This window comes from Dermochelys coriacea, chromosome 10 (genome assembly GCF_009764565.3).
Source record: "Dermochelys coriacea isolate rDerCor1 chromosome 10, rDerCor1.pri.v4, whole genome shotgun sequence".
Taxonomy (NCBI): domain Eukaryota; kingdom Metazoa; phylum Chordata; order Testudines; family Dermochelyidae; genus Dermochelys; species Dermochelys coriacea.
This window is the reverse complement of record NC_050077.1, coordinates 64,217,892-64,237,813: the sequence shown is the minus strand read 5'-3', so window position 1 is coordinate 64,237,813 and position 19,922 is coordinate 64,217,892. Positions and strand designations below refer to the sequence as shown.

Below are 19,922 nucleotides of genomic sequence, written 5' to 3'. Positions count from 1 at the left end.
TGATCATCGAAATGTTAAAAAAAAAAAAACCTCTCATAGTGAGTCTAAAGGGTATAGCCAAAGTTAAGAACGTTATTCAATAAAGCCTATTTTCTCTGTGGGCAGATAGAGAAAGATGGGCATATCAGTGAAGCATGAAAACTCAAACTAATCACACATTACATGAACAGTTGTAGAGAACTTGTAGAGACTGATTAACAAAGGCACTCTCGATAGAATCTTCTAAACATACACACACAACTCATTAGGCCATTAGCTGAAGTATTAGCAGTGTGGTAGTGCCTAGGAACCCAAGTCTTGGACCAGGACCTCAATACAAACACAGAACAAAAAGAACTATGTTCCATACAATAGGAGGAGTAATGTCATAAGAGTGGGTTCAAAAACTAACTATAGCTGAACCACTATGAAATAGTGAACACAATATAATGAACATTCTAGTAAGGCCTGCACAAAACAGTTGGGCAGCCCAATCTGGTAGGACACTAGCAAACCTTCAACATTTGAAAAAATATTATTTTGATATTTAATATAATGTTAATTATAATTGATAAATTTTTTTTGAAAGCATATTTGCATCTGGGGGGAGAGAGAGGAAGGTAAATCGTTTGCCCATCATTTAATAACTAAGACATTTAAAAGAATTAACGTATTAGAGAATATACTACACGCAAGAATAAAGGAAGGGGCAAGGGATAGAGACTTGGTAGTTAAGAGTGCATGCCATGTCCTCAAATGTAAAATATTGTCTGTTTTAAACAAATTTAGAGAACTTGCCTTACAATAAACTTCTTAATTTTTCTATTACCATTAATTTTGAACTTCTACCATTATAATGCATGATTTTCCACAAAATTTACCATGATAAAATGATAGTGCTTCCAATGGAGCACTGACAACCACCTGTTACTTTTCTCCATACGTTTTCTTCCTTAACTTTCCTTTCTCTCTCATGTTTCTCTTAATTAGGCTACCGTGGAAGCAACTTTCCACTGGAAATGAGTGGCTTTATGCAAATACTGTATAAATCCCAGAGACAAAAATCCTTGACATGGATTTGGAATGCCATTGTGTCACTTAATGCAAGACACAGAGGAGGATGAACGCTCTATCAGACAACATCAACCTTTTCTACTCATGACTTCATGTTCACGAGTAGGAAACATTCACAGCTTCAAGTATGTTCAAAATCGCTTTACAACTTCCCTTAGTCTCTCAGTGTTACTGAGAGATCCCTCAGAATAAGTACCATACTGACTAGTGACAGAATCTGGCAACAAAATGAAAAACCTTAACATCACTTCTTTCACTTTGAAACTCCAGCCTGTAATTTTAGTTCCCTGCATGAAATGGCAAACCTCAAGACTAATTCTGCTGCCATCAATAATTATGGTCAGAGATTTACACTACACCTTGAAAGCCTTTAAGTATATGACCTTTAGAAATATATGAAAAGAAATTTTTCTCTCTCTAGTGCTGTCAATTCATGTCAGATAGGTGACCAATAAAGACCAGTTTATCTTCAATGAACAAGATGGTAGGACTATTATGAACTAATAATATACTCTACAATCATATCTGTCAGATGTAGAGATGCAATTTAGCACCGAGTAATTCTGTACAGTAGTGAACGGAAAGTGTTTTAGCTTTAACATGTGTTCTACATTAATAAGCTACCTCTCCACACATCTATTCAATCTTATCTCTCTCACTCATTGTCTGACACAGCAGCCTGGGTGGTATGCAATCACCTTAAATTCAACACAGCTAAAACTACAGCCATCCCACACCACAGTTAACACCTCCATCCTCCTAGTCACCTAAGCCTACATGCTAAAAGTCATCTTTGACTCCTGATTCTCCTCTCCCTCCAAATATCCAAGCTGTGACCAAATCCCTAGACAGTATCGCTATCCCTATGGCAGAATTAGTTGTGCATGCCCGTATCCTCTCCTGTCTCAGCAAACAAACTTCTCATCACTGGTCTTCTTCATACCCACCTTGTAGCTTCCTCTGCCCCTGTCCAAAATGCCACAGCTAAAGTTGTAGAGATATGTTTATGAAAAATTGTGATTTGAAGATGCTCCCTCATAAGGGACTGTGTTGTGAATGTGGGAATTCAGGGGCTAGGAACACTGTATGGCTAAGTGCAGCAAAATTACAATTCTTTAATGGTCCCAGAAACATACATGAAAATATCTCCCTTTTCACACATGAAAACATCCCCTTTTGCTGGACCTCTTCAGCCAGTTTTGGAAAGTTAGGAATCTTCCCAATGTCTGAACTCTGAAATACCACTGGTCACAAATTACTCTGGCAGGTAATGTCCCTAGCTCACCTTGATAATATGAAAGAATAACTTCCCAGTTCTTTCCAGAATTTGCTAGAACTGTGAGACAGAATAAAGGTAAGCAACAACAACCCCTCTGGCTACTGACTGAAGCACTAATATTGTTCTAGAGAGAGTCATGTTATTTGTACACTTGCTGTACTTTAACCTTTTCTTATCTTTCTATCTCCTTAGATTTAATTGACACTGTTTTTCTGCTGGTGGAATTAATAACAGGGCTATACTGGATTCATGGTTCAACCACCTAGGGAGGTGTTTGCTGGTGCAGAAATAAAGTCCACACTGACGCTTCATTTGTCTTCATTGTGAAAGAATTTTCAAAAAAAAATTGAACTAACATTTCAAAAGAGTAAAGAATAAAAATTCTTTCACTAACCTCTTATGAGTTCATGATCAAATCCATCAGCAACTTACTAGGGTAGTGCAGTGGCTATAATTTAGTTGTATTTTCCTATGTGCTCTTTCAGAGAAAACAAACCGATATTTTTTTAGTGTCCTCTGAAACTGTGCCTCTAGGTCCTTCTGCCCCACAGCATAACACTAGGCTTTGTTTTTGGGTTTGTTTTTTTCGTTTGGGCCAACAGAGAATTATATCAGTCTTCATTTTCCACAGTGCTTGGTGTCTAGAAAACATACTAAACTGTGTGGAAGTGCAATCTTTCCTCATTAGCAAGAAGAAGAAAAAACGTATGACTTTCACTCTCCTCACAAATTCATAATGCACAATTATGAGACAGTTACACACACACACACACAATCATTCAGCTAATAGCTGATGTTGCAGCCATTCTTCCTCCATCATGACTATTATATGTATAATAAAACAAACAGTCTTAGGTCCTTCTGATCACTACCAGAAGAATATCTATGGTGTGCTATATGTTAATTAACTTTTATGATTGTTGATTAAAATATATGTAATATATTCATCTCTTTGAGTGTGGAAATACAGATGTGTTTTTCTTGTTCTACTGAGGGACTGAATGGCAGGTCATATGTATTGAAATATTGTGGGTAATCCATAAAGCTTTGTGTCTGCCCACTCATTTTGCTACTGACTGCTGTATGTGTGATGTCAAGGGTTATACTGTACATTTTCAGTATAACCCCTGACATCTCCAGAAGGCAGGACTTAAAGTTATGATAATAGCAGAGATGCCGATTTACTAGGCCTGTCACAACAGTCTCCAAGGTTATTGACAAAGACATAAGATCCAATGTCTGGAAGTTGAAGTCAGCAGCATTCAAATAAAAAATAAGATGGCAAAAGTAGCTAGCCACTTGAATAAATTAGCAAGGAATATGATAAATTCTTCGTCACTTGATGCCTTTAAATCAAGAGTGGATGTCTTTCTAAAGGTTTCAGAATAGCAGCCGTGTTAGTCTGTATTCACAAAAAGAAAAGGAGTATTTGTGGCACCTTAGAGACGAACAAATTTATTTGAGCATAAGCTTTCGCGAGCTACAGCTCACTTCATCGGATGCATTTGTTCGTCTATAAGGCGCCACAAGTACTCCTTTTCTTTTTGTCTTTCTAAAGATATGCTGTAGTTCAAGCACAAGTTATTGGACTCAATCCTGCAATCTCTGTATAATGTCTATTTATTGTGTTATATAGGAAGTCAGAAGAGATCATCATAATGATCCTTTCTGGCTTCAAAAACCAATCTATGAATGTACATTATAGCTGGAAAAAAAAGATCACAATGCATAGTGCCATAACCACCCTGCAGTGTGATTGTGAACTTCCCACCTCCAAACTAAATTTAAATGTAATGGTATCTCATTCTACTTAGTTATTTTATGGTGGGAAACTTAAAAATGTGGTTCAACATTAATGGATCAAATGAATGGAAGTAATAGAAGTGTAATAATTTTTCCCACATACTGCTGCAAGCCCAGAAAACATAATAAAACAAAAAGTCTCTTACAGAGCTATTGGGTGAACTAGTCCTTCCCTTTGCCACTGCAGGAATTTTCCACACACTCTGAGTGGAATCCTAACCCACTGAAATCAATGGAAATATTGCCTATGATTTAAACACAGCAAGGATTTCAATCTACATATATGACCTGCTCTAATTAAAAAACAAACAATCAAACCCTTAAAATAAAATGCAATGGAGACAAAGCCCATGATATACAGACCAGCGACTTCCTCTAATTTAAAAAAAAAATAAAAGAGGCTATGTATTTAATTTTGAAAGCAGTTATGCAGATACAGAAGCAGTTTTTCATAATATTCCCTATCATGCTGCTAATATAACAAATAGAGTTTGATAAACCTTAACACTTCCAGTGACTTTGAATCATATGTCAATGCCCTGTGGACCTATTTAAAGTCACTTCCAGTGACATTACATCATGTATAGTAAAACATGTCATGTCCACTGAGTCAGTACATACTGCTGATGCATTTTTAACTCTTATTTGTGAGATGGAAATATCTCCAGCCTTGGCATTGGCATCATAACAAATCCCAATGAGCCATTACGGTGTCAAATGAAAATACAATTGGAGTATGTATGGAAGATCTTTTTTCCTAAATGTTTATCCACAGAATCCATTAAAATGTCAATAGATATGGCCTATGAGCTTAGAACAGGCCTTTTTGTCCTGCAGCTCTGTAGGTACCATTATGATGTCAATAGAATTATTTCATATACTCATTGACATTACAATATCAGATCTAGAGTTAATATTGTAATGGCTGCTTGTTGTGGGTTCTATTTTATTTTCATTTATAGTGACATGAGAAAGCCGACAATAAATACAAAACTAAAGATTATTTGTAGTTTTACCTAATTTAATCTCACAATACCAAGGATATTCAGAGCTAAAGCTGGCACTCTATCATTAGTTCCTTTCATTGTGACTGAATATTACAGCACAAATAATACATAAGATCCTCGTAGCATGTACTGAATACACACAAAGGGAGTTAGGCTGGAGTGGTAGCATTAGCTCTATATTGCCTCAGTTCAAACAGCTGAAGTTAGACATTTAATATATTATTTTATCAGAGATTTTGTTATGTTTAATAGTAATACTCCACTTTCATTAGGGGTATTAGTGTATTTTCTATCACTACATCTATTGCCTGGCATCAGCAAGGGAAATAAACTTGCCTCCAAGGGAGTTGCCTCTTTTTTAGCTGCAGTGATAATTAAAGATCAAGGTAAAATTGTACTCATTTTTAAATGAATTTTAACATCATTTGTGATTGTCCACCAAAATACCATCTTCTCTTTCACCGAGGAGAGGGGAGAAGGGACAGCATGTCAGAAAGAAACAAGACACAAAGAATCAGAAATACAAATATCAGAACTCTTCTAGTGATATGTTAGCAACCAGGAACTTAGGGTGTGATCCTAAATGGCACTGAGTGTCCTAATCCTCCCACTCTGGAATCTCCTTTCTGGGGGAATGTCTACACTGTAATAAAACACCTCTGGCACCAGATCCCAGTGCCTGGGTCAGCAGAGTCGCTTGGGCTGCAGAACTATAAAACTGCAGCGTAGACGTTTGAGCTGAGGGTGTCAGAGCCTGGGCTTCAGCCTGAGCTCAAATGTCTACACTGTAATTTTATAGCCCCGCAGCCTGAGCCTCTCAAGCCTGAGTCAGCTGACCTGGGCCAGCCATTGCTGTGCCGTGGGTCTTTTATTGCAGTGTAGATGTCCTCCAAATTCCCTACAGGACAGAGGCCTTCAGTTAGGTTACAAAGGCCTGCAACCCTGACTCACAACGAACAGCACTTATGAGAGAACTTCTACTGAAGTCAATGGAAGCACTCACATGACTGAGCACCATTCAGCGTGTACAAGCACTGCAGGGAGAAAAAAAGACATGTGGGAGTACTGCATCTCTAAAATTATCCACCTCCCTGACAGTACAAAGACTAACAAAGACAGTTTACAGGGAGGTATGAAGCAGAGAAAATCCTTTGAAAAGCTCCCATCAGAAAGAGGAGGAAAGATTTTCAAAAGTGGTTATTTTCTCCTTTCCTTTTCCCTTTTTTTAAATAAACTAACCCACCTTTATATATGCAGGGGTACACGGTAGAATTGTAATACTTTTCAAGTTCAAGCACAATTACAGGCATTTCAGTTGGAATTCTCTCTCAAATCTCTTTGTGTATATATCCAGTGAAACTCTGGTGGGATGTGACTTATAGTTTCTTTTGTCCCAGCAGCAAAGCAGGCTTACACAGTGACTATTCATTTAAGCACAGCAGTATGGCTGCAGTTTCTAAAACTCTCTTAGAAGAACAAAGAAAAACGTGGAATCAAGAATACCTTTTAATTTGGAGAGTATTATCTTAAGAATAATCTCTCACATTTATATAGCAATTGTCATCCTGAAGTATCTCAAAATGCTTTACAGGCGTAATAAACTACGGTTAACCACTGCATATAGTATATGCCAGATTCGCTGTCACTAGTATAGGGAAAATGCTGGCCTTAGCCTCCACCTTATTTTCCCTATCTGTAAAAAGGAGTGTTGCAAGGTGGTTAGTGAGAAGATTCATCATTCATTCAAAAATCAACGGTTTAAATATTTTAAAAACAGTAGAAGGGTCCTTTCTATCTCTGTTGCTTGGATCAGGGCTATAGTTCCCCTTTAGATTTGACATTAGCATCCACTGTCCTCACATAACCGATGAGCAAATCAAAAGTGTAATATTGCCTGATGGGACTATAACGAACCCTAAATACCATACAGTCTTCCTCTTAAGTCACAATTCCATTTTTATATTAAAGTTAACACTTCAGAAACAATGTTCTCATCCAACATGAGCACTTTATAATTATGTTTTTCTAAAAAGCTGTAATAAATTTTATTTCTATTCCAAAACACTGTTCATTGATAAGCACAAAGTGTCCTCTTGACACGATAATGAAAGTGCATTCATACATGTCAGCTGGAGCAATTATGTACTTCAGTTGAATACGCAACAAGTATTATTCAGTCCTTTTCTGATGACATTTTTCAAACATGACATGCACATTAAAATTAACATCCAAAGATGTGAGCTCAGTTGGCTTTAACCTCCCAGGAATCTGGACAATGAAAAACTGAGCTGTGTAAGTCCATTTGCTACACACAGCATGAACTTGTGTACTATTAAGCCTAGTTTTGTCTTGTGCAAAGCTCTCCATCGTGTACGCTAAATTTAGGAGGAAACAAACCAAGAAATTAAGGAACAGAAGGGAGCCCTGAGCCAGCTCTAAGTAACACCAGGACCTGGAGTGGCCCCAGGATCCATAGGTATCAAAGATAGCTCTAGTACCTGCAATTGCGGAGGTGCCACCTTTGCTCCCATGAGCTGCATCGCTTTGCCACTAGAAGAGTCTATTTATTTGTTCTCTCTTTATTGTTTTTCTTTGAAAGGAGAGTTATCTAGACAAAAAAAACCCCACAAAAATATTTTTCCAGAGAGCAAAACATGACAGGTGGAAACAATCCAGCCCATCGTCTTGTTCAGTTGCAGCAGGTATGCAGTTACAATGCCATCAATTCCTAAAACAGGATCCGTGGGGCATATCAGTGGGAGAAAGGATCCTTGGAATAAATCATCACTCTGCCATTCCAATCATGACATCCACACCATTTTGCAGAGACTAGTGTTCATATGCTATAAAAACATGCTACTTGTGCCTTGCAGTGTGGACTGTAACAGTGGGTGGTGGTATTGGGGGAAGTGCCTGTCTGCAGTTTCATCTGTCCTAGCTCCAAGGACCAGAACAAAAAGTCAAATCTTAATGACTGGCTAAGTACGGTAGAGCACATCATTTCATTGTGATGTTGTCCACATGTAATAAGGTAGGGGAGAAAAAAGCATTCCTGCCATAGGTTTCTCATCCTAATTCATCACACCTAGCAATATCTGTTTAGCTCGCAATCTTATCAAAAGACACAATCCCAATTGTGGATTCAAGATCTGAACATCCCTGAGCCTAGAGGATATTCAGATCCAGATCTCCAATTCTGGACCCATTGTCCTGTTTCCAACATCTATAGGGACAAGTTGGAGTGCCCAGTTTCAAAAGTTGTTCAGTGTATGCCTTGTCCTGCCTCCATCTTCCCTACCCAGGACCCACCCCCAACAGACAGAGCCATTTATACCACAGTGAGGCAGACTCTGGTTTGAATTCATTTTAAAACTGAGATTGTGTTTCAAATGCTCTCCTGTTTGCACTGCCTACTGAGCACTAACAGATTCAACAGCAGATATGCTAGAGGAAACACATCCATGTGACATGTACCAACACAGAATTCCCTTGGAACACAGTGCAGTCAAAAGGTACTGTAGATATAACAAGGCCCAAGCACAATTTAGGAAACATGGGGGGGGGGGGGAGGGAGAAGGTTTCTCCAGGAACAGCATTACTGCAAAGCTAGGTGGTAGAGTGATAACACAAGAAGAAATCTTATGTGACTGGGACAGGGTTGAGCTTACTGGTGGTGCTGCCTAGCAGTTAGGTTACCCCATCTCTGGTGTCCCCTGCCAGGAGTCACTCCAGTGCATTGGCAGTTCCTCTTCTGGTAGGTAATGACCGGCAGTCTGGCCAGGGTCACCAGTTGAGTCCACCCCCTTCCAGGGTAACAGAAACCAGCAATGTATATATGCCCAGTGTGTCCTCAAGGAAGAGTCTTCAGCCCACTGCCAGGCCCCTGTGGGCTACTTGCCCTTGCCTCAGGGCTTACAATGTCTCTATACCCCCTGGGGCAGGAGGAACAGTTTGTTCCCACGTCATGGGAGGGTGGTTGGTACAGGAGCCCGAGCCCTCCCTCAGGCTCTGTCCTAGGGCGCTATAGGTGGCAGCAGTGTCAAGCACCCAGCAATGTTTGAGGCTGCCTCTCCTGGCCATTTCTTACTACTTACTTTCCCAGACCAGGCATGGTCTCAGTCTCACAAACAATCTAAATGAAGGAATCCTTAAAAGATAAGCTCGGACCTGGGAAAGCTGCCACTTGCAAATCCCCCTTCCCTTCAGCAAGGACTCCTATTATGCCTTTAGTCAGAAGCTCTTGGGATAGGTCCATCCCCCTATCCTATCTGCTATTTCCCCCCTTACTGAGCTGTCTAGCTTTCTTTTAAACTCCTTAACCCCTCTCCAATCATAGGGGGAAAAAGCTGAGGGGCTGGGGTTACGTGGTTTATAGACTGTTGTAATCTCTAGGCAGTCACATTATACAACTCAAAATGCAAGTCACATTCATAAAAATAGTGGTTACAATGTCAAGGGAAGATCTTTGATACAGACATATCAGTCCATCACAACCACTACTTACTTCCTCCTCCCCGCCAATTAAGAAAGCCTGGCCCATGGAGCCAACAGAGACCAGCAGGACATCTGAGCCCCAACCAGGGGAACTTAGCCTGAAGAGCCCACGAGTATATTTATGTCCTGCAAAGACAGTCAAGTCAGAGGTGCCCACAGATCCCATATGATTATGTAGTCAACATATGCACAGCCCCATGTAAGCAGGGTCTCATTTTGGCATTTCAGCTGGATGGAGCTTGGTTTGTGGGCAGAGCTTAGAAGGGTACTTTCCCCCAATTTGACACCGGAGCAAGCCTCTAACAATCTCTCCTGGTTGATTTAATTAAAAAGACCACATTTTGTATTTACCCCTTGGCTCAGCATGCATCAAACTGGCCTCACTTAATTGGACCGAAGGTGTGTTCATTTCTACCAGCAGCTGGAGAAAGTTAAGGGGACAATGTGTATTGTTCACAATGGGCTCCTGTGAGAGATAAATAACCACTCTCTTTATCACCTCTTGAATTCCAGAGGCTCTGACAATGTGCTGATCCATGATTCCTTGTAAATTTAAAATTAAACCCTCTCCCCCATTTCATGATTTCTAATTTCATTAGGAATACAATTTGAAGATGGCAATTAAAATTACAAGGGGGGAAAAAAACAGAAAAATCCTGTTATGATAAGTCTGTCACAGTCTTCTATGTGAATTTTAGGAGTAATTTTCTGAAATCAGTGAGTGTGCTTGCACATATAAAAAGAAAAGGAGTACTTGTGGCACCTTAGAGACTAACAAATTTATTTGAGCATAAGCATTCGTGAGGTACAGCTCACTTCATCGGATGCATTCAGTGGAAAATCCGATGAAGTGAGCTGTAGCTCACAAAAGCTTATGCTCAAATAAATTTGTTAATCTCTAAAGTGCCACAAGTACTCCTTTTCTTTTTGCGAATACAGACTAACATGGCTGCTACTCTGAAACCTGTCCTTACACACATAGCAAGCACTCAAAAACTATACACTATACAGATTTATTCCACAAAGATATTGAAGCAAACTCCTACACAGTCATCTGGGTATATTTTGGTTGAGCGGGGGATGGGTTCTGTCTTTTTGTGAATCAAGTGTTTAGGCCTGACATCTAATCCAGGTCCAGGGTTAAAAAATACTGCAAAGCTTCTGACTTCCTAGGGGCTCATTTATAACAAGAATTGGCTTTGGAAGTGTTTATAGGCTCTCTGGGGTTGTCTATAATTACTTTCCTAGCTGAAATAGCTGTGAGAAGGGAGAGTGTATGGGAAAAAGGATAGGGAAAAATACCCTGCATAAAATAAATAAGAGTGTCTGCCAGGGAATCTGCTTCACCTCTCTGGTCCTGTAATTTTCTGTTTTTTCCAACTATAATTGAAAAAAAAAAACAAACAGTCAAGACAGACTGTGGATAATAAAAGAAATGTCATTGGTTTTGCCATATGGATCTCAAAAGGTCTGTGTCTCAGATGTTATCTATGAAAGTGGATCAATCCAACAAAAGCCAGCCTGATAAATCTGACAAGACACAAACAGAGATAGGACATTTTGTCTCCAGTGTTCAAATCCCACTCGAAGAAACTAGTTCCACTTTAGCTTGAAAAACATAAAAAGTAACCCCTTCTAAACTTTCCATTATATGCACATTGTATGACTTAGCCTAGGGCTATGATAGTTGAGAAATTGCTCTCAGATTTTGGTAGATTTAAGAAATAAAAATATTTCAAGCCTCAGATTGTGAAAACTCATAATTCTAATTTTATTCTTTTCAAACGAAATACAAAAACCCCATTGAAATCATCACTGATAAAGATATACAAATTGATACTGAATATACATTTAAATTGCTGATCAAAGACATTCAACAAGTTTGAGCAGGTGAATATTATATGAAGCAGTACAATTGTGTCCTCCAGAGGCACTTATGCAATAACTGCTGATTTATACCAAAATGAGTGTTATCGGAATCAAGCATTAATGGTCTGATTTTCAGAGATGCTGAGCACCCACAATTCCCATCAACATCTGGAAGATTCAGTCTTGGCACCTCTGAAAAGCAGACCATTGGTCTCTATTGGCAGTGATTTCTGCCATCTTTGTATACAAAAACAGTCAGTTTAGTTGTCCATTTACTTAATAAAATGTCCCTCTTATAATGGATAAATATAGGGCAGGTTTCAGAGTAGCAGCCGTGTTAGTCTGTATTCGCAAAAAGAAAAGGAGTACTTGTGGCACCTTAGAGACTAACAAATTTATTAGAGCATAAGCTTTCGTGAGCTACAGCTCACTTCATCGGATGCATTTGGTGGAAAAAAATATATATAGGGCAATAACTATTTCCTACAATTTTGTTTTGTGTCTGCTGCAAATGATCTTAGGTTTCTTGTGATATACAACATTAATCTTTAAAAAGTGGTATATTGGGTGACTGTTAAGATTTACTTCACAGACAATGACATACCATAAATATCAGAAGAACATTCACATCTGATTTTAAGTTGACCAGGGGAGAAAAGCAGAGCCTTCCATCAGAATGCTATACTGTCTCTGTCCTTTATGGAAGAAAAACTTTTTACTGGAGTTTTCTAATAGAAGATAGAAAAGTAGAGAAAATGAAAGCTTAGTCTTCATATATTATTTTGCTTTCCACTTTTGAGTAAATATTTGTGCTGCTGTATACTGGAACCTTGGTAAGCTGAATTTTTCTGTTTATCAACAAGTCAGCTGTGGAGTCAGAGTCACAAAGCAAGTTCCTTCGGGCTGTCCTTCTAGTGACCTCAAGCTGATGTGAAGATGACAGGTTTAGAAAAAGAGATAATTTGGTCTCCTTGGTAGCTGAGTGCTTGGGCTCTGTTAAAAACAGAATTGAACAGAAGTGCCAACAAATGATACTGAAGTTATATGCAGTAGATTTGTGATTGGAAGTATTTTGCACTAGTAACTTAGCAAAGATCATAAAACTAAGGGCAGGATCTACACTAGAAAAAACTTTTGCTGGTAGAGTAAAAAAGGTCACAGCCCTAGCCAACATTAGGATATTTCTATAGTGGCAAAAGCCCTAGTGTTGACACAGATATCCCAACAAAAAAAGTTATTTGGGCACTAGAGTTTATTTTGTTCTAGAAACTGATACAACTTACGCTGGCAAAAGCACTCTTTTGCTGGTATAAGCTGCATTTACACTAGGATAGCTATACTAGATCTAATGAACCAAAAAAAGTAAAAATGATTTTGGCCTGTCAAAATGTTTAATTCAATCCAAAATTAAATGTTTAGTTTCCAACTTTTTTTAAAGTCTTCTATAAAAAAAGGTAATAAAACTGAGGTAAAATTAAAAACAAAAAGTGATTTCAAAGTTGGAAAGTCAAACATTGGATTTCAAAAAATTATTTTTTGTTGATTTATTTTTTCCAACTGAAACAATTCAGCAAACTCACCATTAATTCACATGGTGTTTCAGTCAATTCTAATCTGCATTTTTAAGTTATAAAGGTTTCTGAATTTTCCCCCAGCTTTAATATAAGCAACCCTTTTCTAGCATAGTCTTAGTGAAATTAGGCCTGGTCTACTAGTCCATTACAGTCTGATTCAGCATATAAAAGGCCTATACTTTAATAATGTTATGTGTTTGTATAATATGTTTCTTTGATGAAATTCAAAGCACATTACAGAATTGTTGAGTGTTATATACTGAGAACATGCAGCAGGCTCAAGGCTGTACAGAAGACATGGTCTCTTCCCCAGGGAGGTAAGATCCTAATTATCAGAGCTGCTGAGTACTCACCATTCAAAATGACATCAATGGACTTCAGTTAATTGCCACTTTTGAAAATGTAGGCCATACAGTCTAATTCAGAAATAGTCTGTGAGAGTCTGCATTAATAATATAGCAGTTAATTAAGGTCCATGCCATATGTAATTTACAGTTCACATATAGAAAGAGGGAGTGTGTCACATCAGCAACTATTTAAGGATGTTTCAGAGTAGCAGCCATGTTAGTCTGTATTCGCAAAAAGAAAAGGAGTACTTGTGGCACCTTAGAGACTAACAAATTTATTTGAGCATGAGCTTTCGTGAGCTACAGCTCACTTCATCGGATGCATTCAGTGGAAAATATGGAAAATACAGTGGGGAGATTTATATACACAGAGAACATGAAACAATGGGTGTTATCATACACACTGTAAGGAGAGTGATCGCTTAAGATGAGCTAATACCAGCGGGGGAGGGGGAGGAAGAAAACCTTTTGTAGTGATAATCAAGGTGGGCCATTTCCAGCATTCCAGTAGTTGACAAGAACATCTGAGGAACGCCGGGGGGGGGGGGGGAGAATAACATGGGGAAATAATTTTATTTTGTGTAATGACCAACCACTCCCAGTCTCTATTCAAGCCTAAGTTAATTGTATCCAGTTTGCAAATTAATTCCAATTCCAATCCAGTCTCTCGTTGGAGTCTGTTTTTGAAGTTTTTTTGTTGAAGAATAGCGACTCTCAGGTCTGTAATTGAGTGACCAGAGAGATTGAAGTGTTCTCCGACTGGTTTTTGAATGTTATAATTCTTGACGTCTGATTTGTGTCCATTCATTCTTTTACGTAGAGACTGTCCAGTTTGACCAATGTACATGGCAGAGGGGCATTGCTGGCACATATCACATTGGTAGATGTGCAGGTGAATGAGCCTCTGATAGTGTGGCTGACGCGATTAGGCCCTATGATGGTGTCCCCTGAATAGATATGTGGACAGAGTTGGCAACGGGCTTTGTTGCAAGGATAGGTTCCTGGGTTAGTGGTTCTGTTGTGTGGTATGTGGTTGCTGGTGAGTATTTGCTTCAGGTTGTGGGGACTGTCTGTAAGCAAGGACTGGCCTGTCCCCCAAGATCTGTGAGAGTGATGGGTTGTCCTTCAGGATAGGTTGTAGATCCTTGATGATGCTTTGGAGAGGTTTTAGTTGGGGGCTGAAGGTGATGGCTAGTGGCGTTCTGTTATTTTCTTTGTTGGGCCTGTACTGAAGTAGGTGACTTCTGGGTACTTTTCTGGCTCTGTCAATCTGTAGGGATGGGAAGTAAAGAAGAATAACTTCTATTATATGAAGAATAATTCATATAGACTGCCATGCCTTTTGATGTGAGTGACTTAAAGAATAGACAAGAATTAAGCAACCCTTAAGAACAAGGGCTTTAATTTTATTTCTCCAAAAACAATCTTTGTAAATTTTCAAGCTTGTATTCAGAAGAAACCCAATATCTCTTTTTATATATATAACATTTACCATCCTTGATTTCATTCTGAGGTCCTCTCTTGTACATTTTATCAAAGTCTATAAAGGCAGATAAAAGTGTGTAGACTTCTTCAACAAGTAAGCCAGTTCCAAGCTGAAAGTATTTTAAGATGATTCATCCCTAGAGAAATTCTTAGCTTTTTCCTCTATTTTTTTTAATCATCCTTTAAGTTCAGCTCAATAAAAGGCAATGGATCACTAATCAGAGCAAACTGCTGTACTTGGATGGGAGATGCTGATGATAAAATATGGTTCACTTGTTGAAGTATATTGAGATGGTACAAGCAGGAAATGAGAAACATTCTACCCGTCTGTTTCTGGAATCACCCGACTCTTCACAAAGCTTTCTTCATGATTTCTTTATTATCATGTTCTTTTTTGCTCTTGTATTTCCCAGTGGAAAGACATTTCTAGGATCATTTCAGTTACATCAAAATAATTCAATTAGAAACAACAAAGTATTGCAAAAGCTGTGTCTTGATGAATTTATCATCAGAGTAACTGATAAGAGTTCTTAAGTTTCTCAGTAGGCCTCTCAGATTAGAAAACCAACCAGGAGGCATATAGAGAAACAAGTGCACAGTAATTTTAATATAGTTTTCACCATTCCCAAGTGCTCAACTGTACTCTTTACAGGGGCTGGACTGGCTCAAAGGAATGATGCTTTTTAGTTATTTTAAATTCTTACCATATTGATTGTTCTCCTCTAGGACCTCCTTTGGGCCAGTGTAAATCAGGAGTTATTCCACCAAAGTCATAGTTGTACTATATAAAACTAATGTAATTAGTAGAGCAGAATCAGGACCCTAGGACTGAAAAATGTAAAGCAGATACTTACTGAAATTAGGTGCTACGAGCATCTCATATTAGAACTACTTCTCTGGATTAAAACAGCTTCACCTAAAGTCAATGGGATCCCATGCATAGACTGGAAGAAAGATTTGATAGAGATACACTCTAAAACAGGTTTCAGAGTAGCAGCCATGTTAGTCTGTATTCGCAAAAAGAAAAGGAGTACTTGTGGCACCTTAGAGACTAACAAATTTATTTGAGCATAAGCTTTCGTGAGCTCACTTCATCGGATGCGTTTCGTGGAAAATACAGAGTGGTGGACAACCTGCGGCCCATCAGGGTAATCTGCTGGCGGTCCATAAGACAGTTTGTTTACATCAACCACCACTGCTCTAAGACATATTTAAGTTATTGCAATATTAATGAAGTGCCAGCTTTAAGCATAAGGTATAAAGAAATTCATTGCCAGTTTCAATAACTGTAAGGACACATGGTAATGCGCTATTCAGATTTCAGTACTGATAGTATTTATTTGAAAAGAAACAATACAACCCCCGAAAATTAGGTTCTAATACTTAACTATGCTGGTGAAAATAGTATTAAAAAGACTCTTTGCAATTTGGTATCAGATAAATCAGGGGATCTTGTGGAAATTTCTCTGACACACTCTGATACTGAGACAATATAACTGTAACTGTACCTTTGTTGGTCACAACTCAGAATACCAAATTCAGGATAATCTGCTGAGAAATAGGGCGGACACATCCCAAACTAGTGGTTATTCTCCCATGATATACCAAACCAGCAACAAAAGTAAACTTCTGTTTCACCACACTGGCTAACAACAAGTCAGAAAAGCAGTTTCCTTAGGCATTCCAGACCTCTTATATCACCACCAAAAACACTAGACTTAAAGGTGAGTGGTTCTTTAAAACCAGTTTAATCAAAGTGTTCTTCTGATCCCAAAGGACCAGCCACATACACAAAAATCATGCTGTTGCCAATCTTTTAGTATTTAAAATCTAAAGGTTTATGGAAAGAAAGGAAGGAAGAAAGGAAGAAAGAAAGATTAAAATTAGTTAAAGGAATCAAATATATACAATAATTGCGAAGTTCTTGGTTCAGGCTTGTAGCAGTGAGGGAATAAACTGCTGGCTTAAGTCAAGTCTCTGTTTGCTTCCAGATTATTGGAAGGTCCTCAATTCCTTGGTTAGAATGCTCCCATTAATGCTAGAACTTAAATGTTCTTTTGATGGGCCACTCAATTAGAATAGTCCCTTCAAGATGTGCAGGCTAAATACCTCGTGGGCATTACCCCAGGAGCAAATACTTGAAAACCAGGTATAGAACCAATACTCATAACTTCAAATACAAAAATGACACATGCATACAGATAGCATAATCATAACCAGCAAATCATAGCCTTTCCATAGACACTTTACTTTACAACCTTTGTACAAGATTGGTTGCAAATGTATAACAGTGGTTGCAACAATGATCTATATGGTCATAATTTTAATCAGATAACATCATAATAAGTTTATTTTTACAGCAAATGCTCTGTGTGATTCTGCTTTTGCACGATAACTGTGGACTAAGAGTCCAACACATAAATAATTTAAAATCTATTTAAAAAAAATTCTACTCACTCAATGCAATATTTCTAAGATAGCCCTCGAAATGGCTTTTACGGAAGTAGGAGAGAAAATATCTTCTGAGAGAAACATGCTCATCAATATTTAAAATTAATTATATTTTAAATTTAGAAAGTAGGAAGGGAGAATGGAAACTTTACCTGGTGATTGTTTTTCTGAATACCAGTGTGCTCATTTGGGATGTATTGTACAAACACTAAGGCCAGTAACTTTACTAATATTAGTCATCCCACTGACCTACATAAGTGTTTGCAGGTGGCCAATAGATTATAGAGTCTCTAATTTAGCTCTCATCAACAATTTTGGGAGCCCTCTGCTGGTTCTTCCTCCTGGGCATCATTGTGAGACAGATAAGGGAAAGAAGGTGTAGTAAAATGGACTGCTCTCTTGATGTTTTGTACAACGTCACAAGGATGTTAGGTTCCCTGCATAGTTACATTCTGGCTGCCAGGCTGAGTCAGCAAAATAGTTCTGCATCTTTATAGATGCTCCTAGAACCTGTCACCAGTATGACTAGGCAGAAAGTTGACTGATCTAGAACCATCTTGAAAGATGCAAAACTATTCTGCTGAGTCAGGCTGTCAGACCATAACTATTGAAGGAACCTGTTGTACAAAATGCATAGAATCTTAAGATACCAGTCCATTTTACTACATCCTTCTTTTTCCATGCCTATTAAAACAAAAACAAAGACATTTTAAAGAAAAATAAAAAAAATTGGTAACGAAATCAAGGAGTTAATGATCAGAGGATAAATTTAACTTGCCACAACATATTTCAGGGCTAAACATTACCCACCAGATTAGTCACCTGGAGATTCAAAAAGAGGAGAGATTAAAGTAATCAGGAGCTATTAAACTGAGTTTCAAATTCTCCCTATGCACCCAACATATTTACATTGAGAAATCAGCCCGGCTGACTCCCCCGTTGCTAGGGCTGAGTGATCAATCAGACCTGTTTGCCTTGCATATGATTGACTCAGAGGCACTGAGAGGAGGCTGATTAGTTAACTATCAATCTCATGAGAAACACTACCATGGCAGATGGAAAGCAATAAATCTGTTTCTTCACCTGCTCTACTTCTCCTCCCATGTGAGCAACTTCCTCAGAAGAATTCACAGAAGGAACAAATAGCAGCCCTTTCACAGAAAGGAAGAAATCCACTTCTAAGCTTTCCTTCATCACTGAAAAAGGCCTCTTATCCATCCTCCCTCCCCACCCCACAGACTCCCCTTTTAAAATATATGCTTGTAAGATCCTTAGTGCCATATTTTAGTTAGTCCCAAGATGACTTCCATTTCTGTGATGGAAAACCCCAGTCTGTTTACATATAATTAGTCATCCAACTTCTCAGTTCACAAACACAAATTGCTGTTTGTACGCACAAGATGGGGGATGCACTAATTTTGGCAGGCTTTAGCAGAAAAGTGCAGAGGAGTAGATATTCAATGGTCTTTAGATCAGGATCCATATTTCTATTGAGGTTAGGTTTTATAATACATTATGTAACCTTTCTGTCAGGTGGTTAGCAGTAGCAAAAATGGCCATTCAAATAGCTAGGCATCCCTCTTAAAAACTTACAAACACCACCAGCTTGAGCCCCCACCCAAAATTTCTGCAATCACTTGGTACCCTTAATCAGCAATACTTCTCCTCTCACAAGCTCAGAGTCTATACATGAAACAAGGAAAACTTTGTTATAGGGAAAAGGAATACAGCATCATCTTAGGAAACACTATCTCTAAATGAATGATAAATAAAACACTTTGGTAACTTAGGTGATGGACCAAGTTAACACTACTGCCAATCAGTGTGAACATCCAATAGGCAAATGATCCTTTATTACATCACTTCCCTTTTCCCCATCTGCTAATCCCCACTCATCATTTAGCATCAATAGGTAGCATGGTCCATTAGTCCTGAGGCACACTCAAGTAGACTTATCTCCAGCCTCTTAGAAAGTGCTGTCTATTCTTATCCAGTTACTGCCTAAAGCAGCTACAGTTCTTTCAGCTTTTATAAGTGATGAGTAAAAGAGGCTTAATCAGAGTTCACTCACCTCTATAGCTGTACTAAAGAGCTCTCTCTGCATACTAGCAGCATATGAAATACCTACACAGAAACATTGCTACACACAACAAATCTTCCCCTCCTCCCTGGGTCAGTTCCTCTACCCAACCAATTCTGAATTTCAAAAGAGTTATGGTGACTCCCAAAGTGTCACTTGAAGAATTCTGGGTAGAAAGCATATGCAAATTAAGCTCACTCTGCAATCATATTCCCTCTCCGCGCTCCCTCCCCTCCCACCCCACCCCCGTTCACCAATACATGGTGACAGAAAGCCTCTTCCCATCTAAAGCTTCTGTCCATCTGGAGTTCTGGGTATGCAGATGAAGCAGCTCCGTGACCTTCTTCTCTCTGTTCACCAGCACATGGGAGCAGAGAGCTCCTTACCCTCTAGAGGGTCAAGCCACAGGGCTTACAGCTGTGTTTCACTAACCCCTAAATGTTGAGTTTAAATCATCTTGCAGTGTCCCTTTAATATTCA

General features: G+C 38.7%; 1 long non-coding RNA gene across 3 annotated transcripts in view; it reads right to left on the bottom strand.

Annotated features, from left to right (window-relative positions):
- The window catches only part of LOC119862657, a 210,720-nt gene extending 191,206 nt beyond the window's left edge, over positions 1–19,514 (bottom strand). The window contains exon 1 of one of the 3 annotated variants that reach the window (XR_006274763.1): positions 19,434–19,514. This is a non-coding gene — a long non-coding RNA (uncharacterized LOC119862657). The remainder of the gene's footprint in view (positions 1–19,433) is intronic. The other 2 variants (XR_005295315.1, XR_006274764.1) reach the window with 2 other exon arrangements.
- Positions 19,515–19,922: the final 408 nt, after the last annotated feature.